This window comes from Peromyscus maniculatus, chromosome 12 (assembly GCF_049852395.1).
Source record: "Peromyscus maniculatus bairdii isolate BWxNUB_F1_BW_parent chromosome 12, HU_Pman_BW_mat_3.1, whole genome shotgun sequence".
NCBI lineage: Eukaryota > Metazoa > Chordata > Mammalia > Rodentia > Cricetidae > Peromyscus > Peromyscus maniculatus.
Window position 1 is genome coordinate 41,701,781 of NC_134863.1, and position 16,923 is coordinate 41,718,703.

General features: G+C 37.5%; 1 long non-coding RNA gene across 1 annotated transcript; it reads left to right on the plus strand.

Moving 5' to 3' along the window:
* Positions 1–10,473: 10,473 nt before the first annotated feature.
* LOC143268007 (uncharacterized) lies at positions 10,474–14,746 on the plus strand. The gene is made up of 3 exons (XR_013043593.1): positions 10,474–10,534; positions 13,573–13,674; positions 14,602–14,746. It is a non-coding gene; the product is annotated as an uncharacterized LOC143268007 (long non-coding RNA).
* Positions 14,747–16,923: the final 2,177 nt, after the last annotated feature.

Sequence of the window (16,923 nt, forward strand, 5' to 3'; positions counted from 1 at the left end):
AAACATGCACAATAAAGAAAGAATATTAAGTGCAGAAAAGGAAAAAGGCTAAGTGACTTATAAAGTCAGACCCATCAGAATAACACCTGACTTCTCAATGGAGACTCTGAAAGCCATAAGTTCCTGGACAGACATAATGCAGACACTAAGAGACCATGGATGCCAGCCCAGACTACTATACCTAGCATCCACCATAGATGGAATACCCAAGACATTCCAAGACAAAACCAGATTTAAACAATACGTATCCACAAATCCAGCCCTACAGAAAGCACTAGAAGGAAAACTCCAACCTATGGAAGTTAGCTGCACCACAAAAACAAAGGCAATAGATAACCCCACAGCAGCAAATCTCAAAGAAGGAAAACACACACATATTACCACCAAAAGATAACAGGAATTAACAATCACTGGTCATTAATATCTCTTAATATCAATGGATGCAATTCATCTATAAAAAGACACAGGCTAACAGAATGGGTATGAACACAGGATCCATCCTTCTGCTGCATACAAGAAACATACCTCAACTTCAAAGAAAGACACTACCTCAGATTAAAAGGCTGGGAAAAGACTTTCTAATCAAATGGACTTAAGAAGCAAGCTGGTGTAGCTATCCTAATATCTAACAAAATAGACTTCAAACTAAAATCAATCAAAAGAGATTTTGGGAAGGACATTACATATTCATCACAGGAAAAATCCACCAAAATGAAGTCTCAACTCTGAACATTTGCCCCAAATTCAAGGACACAAACATATGTAAAAGAAATATTACTAAAGCTTAAACTATACATCAAATCCCACACACTAATAGTGGGAGACTTCCATACCCTACTCTCACCAGTGGACAGGTCTGCCAGACAGAAACTTAATAGAGAAATAAGGGATCTAACAGATGTTATGACTCAAATGGACTTAATAGATATCTACAGAACATCCCACCCTAACACAAAAGAATATACCTTCTTCTCAGCACCCCATGGAATCTTCTCTAAAACCAACCACATATTCGGTTACAAAGCAGATCTCATCAGATTCAAAAAAAATTGGAATAACCTCCAGTATTTTATCAGACTACCAGGGCTTAAAGTTAGATATGAACAACAACAACAATTACCAAAAGCTTATAATCTCATGAAAGCTGAATAATTCTCAAGTGAGTCACCAATGAGTCAAGGAGGAAATAAAGACAGAAATGAAAGCCTTCCTAGAATTCAATGAAAATGAATGTACAATATAACCAAACTTAGGGGACACCATGAAAGCAATGCTAAGAGGGAAATTCATAGCACTAAATGCCCACATAATGCGACTTAACAGCACACCTGACAGTTCTAGAACAAGAAGAAGCAAAGTCACCCAGGAGGAATAGACGCCAGGAAATAATCAAATTATGGGCTGAAATCAATAAAATAGAAACATAGAGAACAATAAAAAGAATCAATGAAGCAAAGAGTTCATTCTTTGAGAAAATCAACAAGATAGACAAGCCCTTATTCAAACTAACCAAAACGCAAAGAGAGAACATCCAAATTAATAAAATCAGAAATGAAAAAGGAGACATAATAACAGTCATTGAGGAAATCTAGAGAATCATCAGGTCATATCTCAAAAAACTGTACTCTACAAAACTGGAAAATCTAAAAGAAATGGACAATTTTCTGAATAGGTGCCACATACCAAAATTAAATCAGGACCAGACAAACAATTTAAATAGACTTACAACTCCTAAGGAAATAGAAATAGTCATTAAAAGTCTCATAACCAAGAAAAAAAAAAAAAAGCCCAGGACTAGATCGTTTCAGTGCAAAATTCAACCAGAATTTCAAAGAAGCTAATATCAATACTCTTTAAACTGTTCCACACAATCAGAACACAAGCAACACTGCCAAACTCGTTTTATGAGGCTACAATTACCCTGATACCCCAAACACAAAAATGATAGTATATATAAGTGACCTCAAAAATTCTACCAGGGAACTCCTACAGCGGATAAACACCTTCAGTAATGTGGCAGGATACAAGATTAACTCAAAAAAAAAAAAATCAGTAGCCCTCCTATATACAAATGATAAATGGGATGAGAAAGAAATTAGAGAAACATCACCATTTACAATAGCCACAAATAATATAAAATACCTTGGGTAACTCTAACTAAGCAAGTGAAAGAACTGTGTGACAAGAACTTTAAGTCTTTGAAGAAAGAAACTGAAGAAGATATCAGAAAATGGAAAGATCTCCCACGTTCATGGATATGTAGATTCATAATAAAAATGGCAATCTTACCAAAAGTAATCTACTGATCCAATGCATTCCCCATCAAGATTCCAACACAATTATTCGCAGACCTCAAAAGAACAATACTCAATTTCATATGGAAAAACAAAACAACAACAATAAAAAAACCCAGGAAAGCCAAAACAATCCTGTATAATAAAACAATCTCTGGAGGCATCACCATCCCTGACCTCAAACTCTATCATAGAGCTATAGTAATAAAAACAGCTTGGTAATTGACATAAAAACCAACATGTGGACCAATGGAATTAAATTAAAGATCCTGACATTAATCCACACACATATGAACACCTGATTTTTGACAAAGAAGCCAAGACTGTACAATGGAAAAAAGAAAGCATCTTCCACAAATGGTGCTGGCATAACCAGATTTCAATATGTAGAATATGCAAGTAGATCCATATTTATCACCATGCACAAAACTCAAGTCCAAGTGGATTAAAGACCTCAACATAAATCTTGTTCCACTGAACCCGATGGAAGAAAAAGTAGGAAATAGCCTTGGATGCATTGGCACAGGAGACCATTTCTTAAACATAACACCAGTAGTATAGACACTGAGAGCAACAATTAGTAAATGGGATCTCCTGAAACTGAGAAGCTTCTGTAAGGCAAAGGACATGGTAAAGAAGACAAAAATGACAGCCTACAGAATGGAAAAGATCTTCCCCAACCCCACATCAGACAGAGGGCTAATCTCCAAAATATATAAAAACTCAAGAAACTACATCAAAATAATGAACAATCCAATTAAAAAAAATAGGCTACAGAATTAAACATAGAATTCTCAACAGAAGAATCTCAAATGGCCAAAAGACTTTTAAGGAATTGCTCAACATCCTTAGTCATCAGGGAAATGCAAATCAACATGACTCTGAGATACCATGTATACCTGTCAGAATGGCTATGATCAAAAACACTGATGACAGCTTATGTTGGGGAGGATGTGGAGCAAGGGGAAAACTCCTCTACTGCTGGTGGGAGTGCAAACTTGTACAGATAGTTTAGAGAATCAATCTTCCTCAAAACCCAGGTATACCACTCTTGGGCATATACCCAAGGAATGCTCAATCATACCACAAGGACACTTGCTCAACTATGTTCATAGCAGCATTATTCATAATAGCCAGAACCTGGAAATGACCCAGATGCTCCTTAACTGAAGAATGGATAAAGAAAATGTGATATATTTACACAATGGAGTATTACTTAGCGGTTAAAAAAAACAATGATATCATGAAATTTGCAGGCAAATGGAGAAACTAGAAAATATCATCCTGAGTGAGGTAACTCAGACTCAGAAGGACAAGCATGGTGTGCACTCACTCATAAGTGGACACTGGATGTAAAACAAAGGATAACCAGACTACAACCCAGAGCTCCAGAGAAGCTTTGTAACAAGTAAGAATCTAAGAGGGACACATGGATTGTCCTTGGAAGGGGAAATAGATGAGACTTCTTGAATAAACTTGGGGTGAGGGAGGACAATTGAGGGTAGGGCATGGGGGATAGGAGCATGGGGGATTGGGAGGGTCAGCTGGAACAGGTGTGGTGAGGGAGATATTGTGATAGAGGGAGACTTTGTGATAGAGGGAGACATCATGGGGATAGGAGAAATCTGGTATGAGGGAAGTTTCCAGGAATCCACAGTGATGACCCCAGCTTATACTACTATAAGTGGTGGAGGGAGGGCCTGAGCTGGTCTACCCCAGTGAACAGATTGGAGAATGCCCTAACTCATCATAGAGGCTTCATCCAATAACTAATGGAAGCAGATGCAGAGAGCCATAGCACCAGGCTGAGCTCCAGAAGTCCAGTCGAAGACAGGGAAGAGGGAATTTGTGAGCAAAGGCCATCAAGACCATGATGAGGAAACTTACAGACACAACCAAACCAAGCCAATGAGAACTCATGAACTTTGGACCAACAGCTGTGGAGCCTGTATGGGACTGGACTGGGCCCTCTGCATGGGGGAGATAGTGGCATAGCTTGGTCTGTTTGCGGGGCCCCTGACAGTGGGAATAGGATCTATTGCTGGTCCATGATTGGACTTTTTGGAGCCCATTGCCTATGGTAGAACACTTTGCACAGCCTTGATGCTGGGGGAGATGCTAGGACCTGCCTCAGCTGAATATGCTGGGCTTTGCTGACTCTCCATGGGAGGCCATACCTTTTTGGAAGATGGGCTGGGGGTGTGCTGGCGGAGGGGGGAACACTGGGAGGAGGAGGGAGGGGGGAGGAGGGATGAGGGGGAAATCTGTGGTTGGTATGTGGAATGAATAAAAAAAATTCTTAATTAAAAAAAGCTAAAGAGACAATGAAAACAAACCAACCAGAATAAAACATTAAAAATAAAAAACCAAAAGCACAAGAAATCAAAATATAAAATAATAAAAAATAATATATAATATAAAATCATAAAAAGAAAAATTAAAAGTAAAAAACCAGAAAGCATACACACACACACACACACACACACACACGACATTATAAAACCCAAAGTCAGAAGCCATAATATACAAGGGAAAACCAGTAAGACAAAAGATGCCTAAACAAAGCAATATGAGATAAAATGTCTACAAAAATAATATGGAGTCCATTTTGTGTTGGCCATATATTTATTGGTGGGCATGGGGCCTGCCCTTAAGTATGGTTTGTATAGCCAATGAGACTACATTAGAGGAAACCATTTTTTTTTTTTGCATGAGGTTATCAATTGGAATTAGCTTCTTGGTTAGGTTTGGGAGTTCATGTTCACTTCCCCCTCTTAGCACTGTGACCCTGTCTGGCTTGAACCAAAGCAGGCCCTGTGCATGCTTACACAATTTTTAGGTTTCATGTGTGTCAATTGTGTTGTGTCTGAAAGACACGATTTCTTTGGTGTCATTCATGCCCTCTGGCTCCTAAAATCTGCTCCCTTTTCCATAGTTTCCTGAGCCCGAGAAGAGGGTGTTAATAAACACATCCCATTTTGGACTCAGTGTTAGACAGTATCTCACTCTCTGCACAGTGTCCTGTTGTGGATCTCTGTATTAGTTGCATTACTGCAAGAGGAAGCTTCTCTGATGATGGCTGAGTAATGCATTGATCAATGGGTATTGCAGAATGTAGTCAAGAGTCACCTTTTAATACACCATATAAACAAACTGAAAGCATCACATTTTCATTATGCATTCTTCTCTTGGTAGACATATAGGTTGTTTCCAGTTTCTGGCTATTATGAGTAGAGCAGCAATGAACATAGATGGTCAACTATCTCTGTGGTAGGATGAAGCGTTCTTTCAATATGCACACGAGTGATGGACCTGGATCTTGAGGTAGATCTATTCCCTGCTTCCTAAAGACCCGATACACTGATTTGCATTGTGACTGTACAAGTTTACACTCTCACCAGCAATAGAAGAGTGTTTCCCTGACTCCACACCTTTGGCAACATGAGCTGTCATTTCTTTTATGGATCTTAGCCACTCTGACTGGTTTAAAATGTAATCTTGAGTAGTTTTAATTTTCATTTCCCTAATGAGTAAGGATGTTGAATATTTCTTTAAGTGGTTCTTAGCCATTTGTCTTTCATCTTTTGTGAACTCTTTTTTTGTTTTGTATCCCACTTTTTAATTTTGTTATTTGTTTTCTTGGTATCTAGTTTTCTTTTTAGTACTCTCTAATTTTTAGATACCAATTATCTATCAGATGTATAAGATCTTGGTAAAGATATTTTCCCTTTCTGTATGCTGCCTCTTTTTATGAATGATGATGTGTGTACTTTTCCATGCAGAAGCTTTCAGTTTAAGGGGTCCCATTTATTAACTGTTGATCTTTGTGTGTTTACTGTCAGTGTTCTGTTCAGAAAGTCTCTTTCTGTGGCAATGAGTTCCATCCAGACTATTTCCCACTTTCTCTTCAGTCAGATTTAGTGTATCTGTTTTTAAGTTGAAGTCCTTGATCCGTCCAGAGATGAGTTTTGTGCAAGGTGATAACTATGGATCTATTTGGATTCTTCTACATGCAACCATCCAGTATGACCAGCACCATTTGTTGAACATTGTGTCTTTCCCCCAGTATGCATTTCTAGCTTCTTTGTCAAAAATAACTTGTCCAAAGGTGTGTGGACATATGTCTGGGTCTTCAGTTCAATTCCACTAAACAGTCTGTCGGTTTTTATGCAATAATACCATACTATTTTTATTACTATTGCTCTGTAGTACCACTTGAGATTGGGGATTGCGATACCTCCAGCAGTTCTTTTATTATTTAGGATTTAGCTATCCTGGTTTTTATTTATGTTTCCCCATAAAGATGAAAAGTCTTTTCAGTTTTTGTAAAGAATTGTGTTAGTATTTTGATGGGCATTGCATTGAATTTGTAGATCGCTTTGGTTAAGGTGGGCCTTTTCACTATATTAAACCTTATATACCAGCCCACATTTAAATTCAGATATAAAAGAATAGACGGAGACAAAACTTTTGGATTCTTATCATTATGATTGGTCTTGGTGTAATGATTTTATCCTCTCTGAATTATCTCAGTGTCTTTTGTTTGGCTTGTGAAACACACTGCATGATTTAACATCACTTTCTTATTGTCAGTTTCAGTCTTGAGATGATTTTGAACCACATAAATCAAAGACCTTGAACAAAATCCATCTCAAACTTCTTTTTTTGGTCGTATTTCTACATCTTTGAATACACCTGCTCATTTCAGAAAGTAAATGGAGTTTCAATTTAGTATTTCTTTGTCTTCAGTATAACCATCAAAGGCATTAAGCTAAGTTTCCATTTTAGTAAAAATGAATTTACCCTGTTTCTTCTCCATCATTGAAATAATACCCTTGAACTATAGTTCTGTGGAATATTGATCTTAATTTAGGATATGGCCTTAGTTATGAAATAGCACCAGTTCTAGCCTTTTTGGAAATAAGGAGTAAAGATACCACTTTGAAGGACGTTGAGGTTGTCAGCATCATAACAATTTGTAATCCCTTAATATATTGCACCTAATTAAATCACCAACTAGACATATCCTGTTTATAGCTCCTTTGAATTAAAATAAATTAAATCAGAAAGGAAATACAAGCTAATTGGCCTTAGATAGGTTGTTATACTGTTACTACAACAGTTCTCTTGGAATTTAGTAATCATAATTATGCAAATCTTAATTAGGTAATTATTGCTATGCAGTTTTTTTCCTAAAGGGGGGAAATCCATTGGCACAATCAACCATAGCATGCTGTGTCAGAAACTATACATTGGAAAATAATTTCAAAATAAGTTGTGGGATGCTTTTTTATTTAGGAGAGTATAATTCTCAAAGCATCCAGACGAGGGAAGCTCCAGAAATAAGCTCCCCTTGCTTCAGTATTTTCTCTTTGTAGTTGTTAAGTTCTGCTCTGATTTGTAAGACAGGAGGAGGGAAACAAGTCAATATGTGTGGGTGATCTTCCATCAGTGTAGACACCAGGGGAAAGGTGCACATGGGTTATTGGTTCTTCTGTGAACAAACTTTGAGTACATCCTTTTTCTTGGTCCATCAAATAATGGGTTTGGACATTTTATTTCTGACTTTCATATGTAAGAATAACAGAAGAGAAGCGAAGTGTCCTACTATATCATGGCATATGCATTCTCTGAAATTTATGTAACCTGCCAAACAGACGACTGCACATCCTGAGAAAATCAGAGCTGCATAGAAGTTAAGAAGGAACCAAAGCACTAACAAAAACAAGGACACGTGTTTCAGGAAGTAAGTCCAAGAAGCCAGGAAGGCAGCCCAGCAAGGCTGAGTTCAGTGAGTTCAGAAGATGAGCAGGGTGGTTGAAGCATGGGCACAGTGGGTCTCTGTGCCAACACGTTCCTTAAGACGGGGACAGAGGATGCACAATTGGCTCTGATGCTGAACAAAGCAAGGAAGAAAGCTTCCTCTAGGGAAGAGACTTCTGGGCTAAGCCATTTGCTTTTAATTTACAAATATAATGCAAATCAGCCTTTCTGCCTTCCTGGTTCCTTAATCAATGATATAAATAAATAAAAATTTTCATAAGTCAATTCTAATTCAGATTTTTACTATTTAAATTGCATTTTTGATACTCTGGCATATATCTAAATATCCATGATACCCTAGCTACACAGTTTTATCAACCCTGGACAGTACCTATGGTCTGAGAAGCCAAAATGTCCTCTTGGTGCTAGCAGCAAATTCTAGATGGGAATGGAACTTTATCTTTGCTAAACTTTTAAATGTTTTTCTAATTTTTGAAAGAGGATCTCACTTGTTAGCTCAGGCTGGCTTCAAATTCAGTGTGTAGCCCAGGCTCTCTTCATTTCACAGCAGTCAAAGCACACCTCAGCCTTCCAAGTGCTGGGATTACAGGAAAAAGTCACCATGTCTAGCCTGCTGACTCTTTCCATTGTTTCCCAAGTTTTCTGACTTTGTACTTTTGTTCATTTCTATTTTTTTCATATCACTTATAAGTTTCTTTATTTATTCTTCCCGTCTCCCTCCATCCTCTCCTTCCTTCCTTCCTCCCTCCCTCCCTCCCTCCCTCCCTCCCTCCCTCCCTCCCTCCCTCCCTCCCTCCCTCCTCCCCTCCCTCCCTCTTTCCCCCTCTTCCTTCCTCTCTCCTTCCTTCCCCCCTCTGTCTCTCTCTGTATCTCTGTCTTCCTGTCTCTGTCTCTGTCTCTCTCCTCTTCTTTTTCTTGGAAGTCAAGGTCTTGCTGGCCTCAAACACAGTATTAGCTCAAACTGGATTAGAACTCTCAATTTTTCTGCTTTAGCTTCCCAGGTGCTGAGAAAACAGGCATGCATCACTGTACTTGACTACAAATCTTTATTTTTTCTTTTATTGAAAATACATTTTTTTCACATAATATATCCTGATTACAGTTTCCTTTCCCTCTACTCCTCCAAGTTTTCCAACTTCCCTCCAGTCTGTATCCACTCTCTCTGCGTCTTTCATTACAAAATAAAGCCTCAAGAATCAGAGACCCACTTGTTCCCACACTCAGGCATGCCATAAAAACACTAACCTGGAAGCCATAATATATATGTAGACAGCCTTTTGCAGACCCATGCCGGACTTTTGCAGGCTGCTTCAGTCTCTGTGACTTCATATGAGCATTGATTATATTGATTTATAGGGCCTTGTTTCCTTGGTGTCCTCCATCTCCTCTGACTCTTACATGGCAATGTTTGTGAATTTTGTTTTTGGCTCTGACTGTCTCATTATCTTTTCTAGGTAGAGACCTATTCTGTTTGGTGACAGATGACAGATTATTTCCCCTAATAATAGACTGACAAAGGAGACTTGGTGTTTGAAATTTCGATTTGTTAGTCTATGTTTATTTGAATCCATAACCAAAAGTAATAATACTGCAAATAAGCTAGATTTCTTATGTTTTCAACTGTAAAAGACTCTACCTGTTATTGTGAACTTGAGATATAATTCTGTCTCTGGGGAGTAAGTATGATTATAAAAATCTTTTAAAAGAAGGAATGTCATTTGATTGGACATGAAACTCATATAAAATACTAGTAAAAAAGGAACATAATATCTCTTTAAAGGAATTTGCACTCATGTGCACATGTACATGCCTACATATGCAAACACACACACACCACAGTTTCTACAATTAAGGTGCATCCTTGACAATTCTGGCTGAATTGACACCTTTATATTAAAACACCTGTAAGGTTTTCTTCTGAATCTTATATTTGTGAGTTTTATTAAAACTTCTTATACTAATATGCTCTTCAGATAAGTAACATTATTCTAACAATTTTTAAAGAATTAAAATAATAAGATGTGTTTAACTAAATTAAGAAACACTCTTAACAATTTCATATAAACAGGGATTATCTTCTAGGTGTGATAAGTGAATTATAATTTTCAGGATCTTTGGGAAAACTAAGAGTCTCAAACTTATATTGAATCATGTTATTAAAAAATAATCTTTCAGCCGGGCGTTGGTGGTGCACGCCTTTAATCCTAGCACTCGGGAGGCAGAGGCAGGCGGGTCTCTGTGACTTCGAGGCCAGCCTGGTCTCCAAAGCGAGTACCAGGAAAGGCTCAAAGCTACACAGAGAAACCCTGTCTTGAAAAACCAAAAAAAAAAAAAAAATCTTTCTACGTTTTCTTCTAGCAGGCTGACTTTCATAACCTCAGCAGGTGCTATGCAGGGCACCTTTGATATTACCTAGCTGTAAATCCTATGCACTATGAGACCAACCTGCCAGCAAGGTGTGTACCTATTTGTTCAATAGCAACAGTATTGTTATTGGTGAGTAACCCACTGCTTTGATTCGATTTTGAGACCCATTCCACAGGAGGGAATCATAGTCTGTAATTCTGGTCAAAAGTCTATGGTCGGGGTGGGTGAGTTGTAATTCCTAGGGTGAACTGAATATTGTTGTTTTGCTAAGTTGACATAGCATCAAGCTTTCTTTTAGATACTTATGGTTATATGCATAAACAAATGATATTCACAGCTTTAATAAGAGAAGCCTCTCTTTCTCATGAGTAGTGATGAGTGTAGAAATTCAGTTTCACAGGTAGAAAAGAAGTTGGAAAAAATGATAGAGACAGAAGATAGGGAGAAGAGATGTGAAATTCTATCATTTGGCCAATACACAGCGATTGCAGCCATAGGCTCTCAACAACTAATGAACGCACTGGGTCTGCACAAGAATGGGCTTATCAGCACCCAGGCATTGATCGATGAAAGGCTCAGGGAATCCCACCCCTCAATACTGGACTACTTGCTACTGATAGATTCAGACCCCACTAGTTTCACTGGATAACTACAATCTAGTAGTCACACAGGTGGCCCTGGTTGTACTTAGTGGGTCACAAAACAAACCCTAAAGTCATGAAACTGAGAAAGGGACTAGTAGCAGTGAGAGAGCAGGGTGGTTGATATCAGTGATGAGAGGGAGCTAAGAAAATGTGAGCAGGAGAGGGTAACCAGAATGCATTATATTCATATATGAAATTGGCAAAGAATAAAATCAATAGAGAATAAAAATTATTCTGCACACACAGGACTAAAGTATGATAACATACTGGAATGATTTGTGAGATTTTTAACACCCAATACACTCTAGCACTGTCTAGGTCATTACCTAATTTCTTTCTAATGGACAGTCTTTTGGAACAATTTATACGTGGAAAATTTTAGTTGAAGTTCATTGTCAATGTGGCCAATTTTGTAAGTTTACGTAAGTTCATAGATACTTCTCTTTTTGCAAAAATAGACGATAAAAGTTGAATTGGAAAGAAAATTGGAGAAGCTAGAGAAAAAAGATTTTGGAAATTTTTATCACAGAAAACTGATAAACATTTGACAAGATGAATGTATTTACCTTTATTTAAACATTATGTATGTACAAATGTATTGATCCTTAGATGGTATTTCCTAATACATACAATTTTTAGTTTTTTAAAATCAATTTAAATATAAAAATAAATAATCTCTGCTTTCTTTAAAAAGATAATATTTTGGAGTTGGGGAAAGAGCTTGGTCTGTAAGTTTGTGCCTTGTGAGAATCTGAGTTTTTTCACCAGAACCCATATTTAAAACAACAACAACAACAAAACCAATAACCGTAGTCCTGGTGCTACATGCTTTCAATTCCAGCACCAGTAAGACCAAAACAGAAAGATCAGGGACTATGTGGTGGGTCAGCCTGACCTCCTTGACAAGTCCCAGGCCCTTGAGAGACTGTGTCTTAAAAACATAAGTTTTTGTGGATGGTGTTTGAACAAGGACACTCATGGTTGTGCTGTGGGCTACATATGCATATCACATAGGTGCATATGCACCAGCTTATACATGCACCCATATATACATGCATGTATACACACACATACAAAAGATCGTTTTCAATGCTTGTATAAATAATACATGGATAGGATAAAACACTAACACTCTAAATGCTTTATCTTTTAATTTATATATACATATTAATATAGATGTTCTATAGATGTACACATATGTAAGTGTTATATATATATATGCTCTATTGTGTTATTTATCTTTATTTCATGGTTACCCTGCCTCTATGTAGTAAATTCTGTGATGTGTCACCCAGATCCTCTTTTAGCCACAAATTATTTAATCAGAGAGTTGAGTATGCCACTAGAAGAAAGTCGTTAGCTTATTAAGAAGACAAATCACTCACAAACATATGTGAAATTCATATGTTTATATATGTATGCACGTGTGTGTGATAGTGAGTTCTCAATTTCACTCTCTCCAGTTCTGTGCAAGATTAGTGTCCTTACTAAAAGTGAAAATGTACATTATTGTATATTTATAGGGATTAATACTGATAGTGGGATTTGACCAATTATGCCAGATATGAGCTGGGCTAATTGATTTCATAGAAATATGCACTAATGGAGGCTAGTTTGAGACCGGTCTTGACAGCATCAGGAAGAATTCCACTGAAGAAACTGATCATTAATGTGAGGGAGATCCTTGGTAGCAACTACTGAAAACAGGGTGAAGGTAGAAATTTTGATAGTTTAGTAACAATTCAGAAAGAGTGATTCCCATTAATGACTAGTAAGTAAATCATTCTTATTTCAAAAGATAATAAAGAAATGGCCCTGGCTTTGGCTCTGTCTGTTATTCATCTAGTACCTTTGCAAGCTTCATAGGAACCCAGCATCTTATACATACTCCCTTATGGACTTGGCTCATTAGCAATCATTTCATATACTCTGAAAATCCATTTCTTTATGTCTTGGCTTCTGCGTATTGCTCTTGCCTCCTTGGCCTCTTTCTGTCATACCTTGTCACTCAGCCCACGAACTATGTATGCAGATCCTAAGGCAGGACTGTGTGTCCAAGAGACATCAAATGGTTAATTGAATAGAGTGCAGCAGTCCACTCCCCCGCTTATGAGGCTGCTCCCAAACTGTGTGGCCAGTAGTGAGTACTTTATTTCTTTGTGCCCCAGTTTCCTGATCAGTAAATTGAGATCATTGTAAGTATTTAATATTCTTCTGACAAGGGATATTTAATTTAAAGTGAATCGTAGCTTTGAAATATTCTCTGGAGTTGTAATATACATTTAAGGCTCTTTTGATCCATTTTGCATTTTGAATTCATTGCTATATTAATAAGCATATTAAACACACATTTAAACAGCTTCTACCTTATGCATATGTATGATAAAAGATAGTCATTTGATATAGTACTTGAACGTGCAGATTATTCTATAACTTCTGAAATAATTAATAAAACATTTATACAAAATGTTTCTGTTTCCTAGAGACAGCATGGATGTCTACCAATTATCAAACACCAGCACATGGGAACTGGTTTCTTTGAGAAAAATAAAACCCTAAATGTGGCTGGAGCATAGTAAAGTAAGGTCAGTTGCTGTGCAATGAGGACCTGAGTTCAGTTCCTACCACCAATGTAGTGTCAGGTGTGATAGTGTGTACACCTGTAAGTTCATCTCTGTGAAAAGTTGAGCAGAAGTGTCACTGGGCTTGTTGGCTACCAACCCAGCTTCAGGATTAAGTGCGAGACCCTGCCTCAAAGGAGCAGGATGTAGAATGTCACCAAGACACCAGACATCCTCTGGAATTCTCTGGTGATTATTCCTAGTGGAGCATGGAAGGACCGGCCTGTGTGAGAGGCTGAAATGCCAATCAATATGTAGTGTCTTATGGAGGCTTTCACCACAAGGAAGGGGGGCTTCATGTTCTCAGCTGCTTCTCTGTCTCTGTTGTTCATAACTCTAGAAGGATGCAAAGGCTTTAAAAATATAGATAATTGTTTTTCCAAGGATTAATGACACCTTTGTCCCCGTTGTGGACTTCCCATTGTGTATCTTAGACCTTCTGAGCACTGATTTGCTGCTGTAATACAGGCTGAAATGTGAAAAGAGCTAATTTCTGTTATCCGATTAACTGGTTACCAGCTGTACTTTTACCCCCTACACATTCAAAGTAAGATCTCTAGAGACTCCCCCAATACACACCCTACATAATCCAGTTGCTGCAGCCAAGATGAAATTATTTGTTCACGGATTTTATTTGCATTTCAATATTCGACAGTTGTGGTGAATAGCAACAAAACAAATGAGGGAGAATATTTTAGAATGCAGTTTTTCCTCTTTTGATACTTATTTTGTTGTCACAGGTGGATTTCAAACCCCTTAGTGTGGGGGTTTGGGGGGGTGGGAGGGGGGAGCACAGAATCCCAAAACATTCCCTGTGTTTGTTTTCCTTGATTCTTCTTGAGTTTTCCCTGACTTCCCACAGACATGACGCTCTGTACTTTTTCTTCACAGCTAAATCTTTGTTGCCGTAATCCATTAGGGAAAAAGCTAACCAGCCAACAAAACGTGCATCCGTTAACTAAATGACCACCCATATTTAAATATATACTTACTTATATGTGAATGTGTATAAAATAAACAAAACTCAGCAATCTGACTTGGTGTTTTTCTGTTCATTCAGCAAATCAGTTAGTACCTGTTATGGCGTCATCTCACTTGTTTCCCTATTAACTTGGTCAGGGCCTTATTATTCTGTCCATGTTACTATAATGCTTTGTTAGGTTTCTGTGTCTCTGGGTTCTAACTCTCATTCTTCTGTTTAGCATGGCTGACTGAATTCCTCACTCTCATCTCAGCCATTTCTTTGTTTAAAAAACTGACAGTGCCTATTTCATCTTGAGAAAAACAAACAAGCAAACAAACAAACCCTTCAGCCAGTATAAAATCAAAGACAGTTTCAGCAAGTGGAATGTGGACAGAGATGGCATGCTAATCTTTGTGCCTGGATCCCGACTTCCCATATGAACCACAAGTAACATGTGAAAATACTGTCTCCTTAATTGTTTATGCATTCTATATGCAATACTTACTTAGTGTCTGTGATATCTAGGTGCTGTGATTACAAAGAGGAGAAGAATAATTCCTTCTCTCTTCTTCTACGTGCTGGCTACAAATGATCAGAGTGGCTGAAGATGGAAAAACCAATAAAGTCTTAACAGTAGTGCCCTTGTTTAGCTTCATAATACAGGACCTTCCTGTCCCTCTAATCTACTGATGTAGTGGGATTCATGCATAAGAAAGAAAACTCTACTTTATGAATAGTGAAAGAATTTGGAGAATATTAGCTGAGACAGTTAGCCGATAGCCTACAAGAGTGGGAGAATCAAGGGCCAGAGGGGTGGCTCAGTGGTTGAGAGTGTGCATTGTTATCCAAGAGGACATGAGGTCAGTTTTCAGCATCCACATCAGACATCTCACAATGGTCTGTAACTCTAGCTCCAGAGTATCTGTCAACACTAGCCTTGAGGGCACCCCATGCCTATGACATACTCACATAAATATAAATAGTATTGTTTTTATGATTAAAAATAAATCTTAAAAGAAAATGGGAAAAGTCTTCCCCAGGGATGAGCCCCTTCGTGGGTTACGCAATCCCAAGCTCTCACTCTTGAACAGTACACATGTGAACAATATTAAATGGGATTAGCAGGTTTTATTTGTATATGTATATAATATATATGCATATATAACATATATATGTGTGTAACAATAATAAAGAAGTCATAAATTCAAGGGAAGTGTAGTGATGTGGGGGAATGTGGAAAGGAAGGCTGGAAATGATGTAGATAAAAATACTCATGTCTAAAACTCATGAAAAATTATTAATTTTTATTAATTATAATATCAATAGAAACCATTATTATCAAATATGTTTTGTGTGGCCAATATGTAGATATTACACAATTAGTATATAGTTTCTGTTAGTTTTCTGCTTATATCTTTTTAGTCTAATGATTTTTTATAACAATCTAAATAAATAATTCTTAATTTTGTTTTGGGACATTTGAAAATGATGTCTCATTCATTGTTCATTCTGCATAAAACACTTACAAGATTAAAACAGGTGTTGACTAATTCATCAATGCAGTGGTACACTTTGAAAAGACATTTCCGATTCTGCTTTGCTCCTGTATTGCATTAGCTCTTTGTCTTCTGTGCTTAAGGAAAGGACTATGTGAGGTGTGACTTTGAGTCCCTACAAGAAGTCATTTACTACACACTTTGTGATTAAGAGAGTGCATTGATGAAACAACATATACATTGAAAAAGAATAGGTCAAAATAATTGAAGTATAGATGTAATTGCTGTATAAGGCTCGATTTATTTTCCAGACATTTATAAAATAAGAAAAGGAAGAAAATTAATAATGAGAAAGAGAATGGAAGGATGAGGGTGGGTGGGTGTAAAAGTCAATCATTAAATAAAGAGAGAGGAGGAACTTGGAAAGTGAGGGGAATTGGATTTATAGTGGGAATAAAGCAAGAGCGATGGAAGACATTAAATGTTACTGGAATCAGCCAGTAAACAACCAAGATTGTAGTCAAGTGGCTTCCTGCCTGAGGAACAGGATGTTGTAAGGATGTAGTACAGTAAACCACAGAGTTTCTCAGAGGGAAGCTGCTCTCTTGATAAGGAAGCACCATTATTACATATTATTATTTTCCTTTCATGTTGGGTGGATGTTCCAGTGACAGTTGGAGACTCCTTTCAGCCAAATCACTCCCATATGTTACATAATGCTGCTGCTGATTAAAATCCTGCACAAGATTCGGC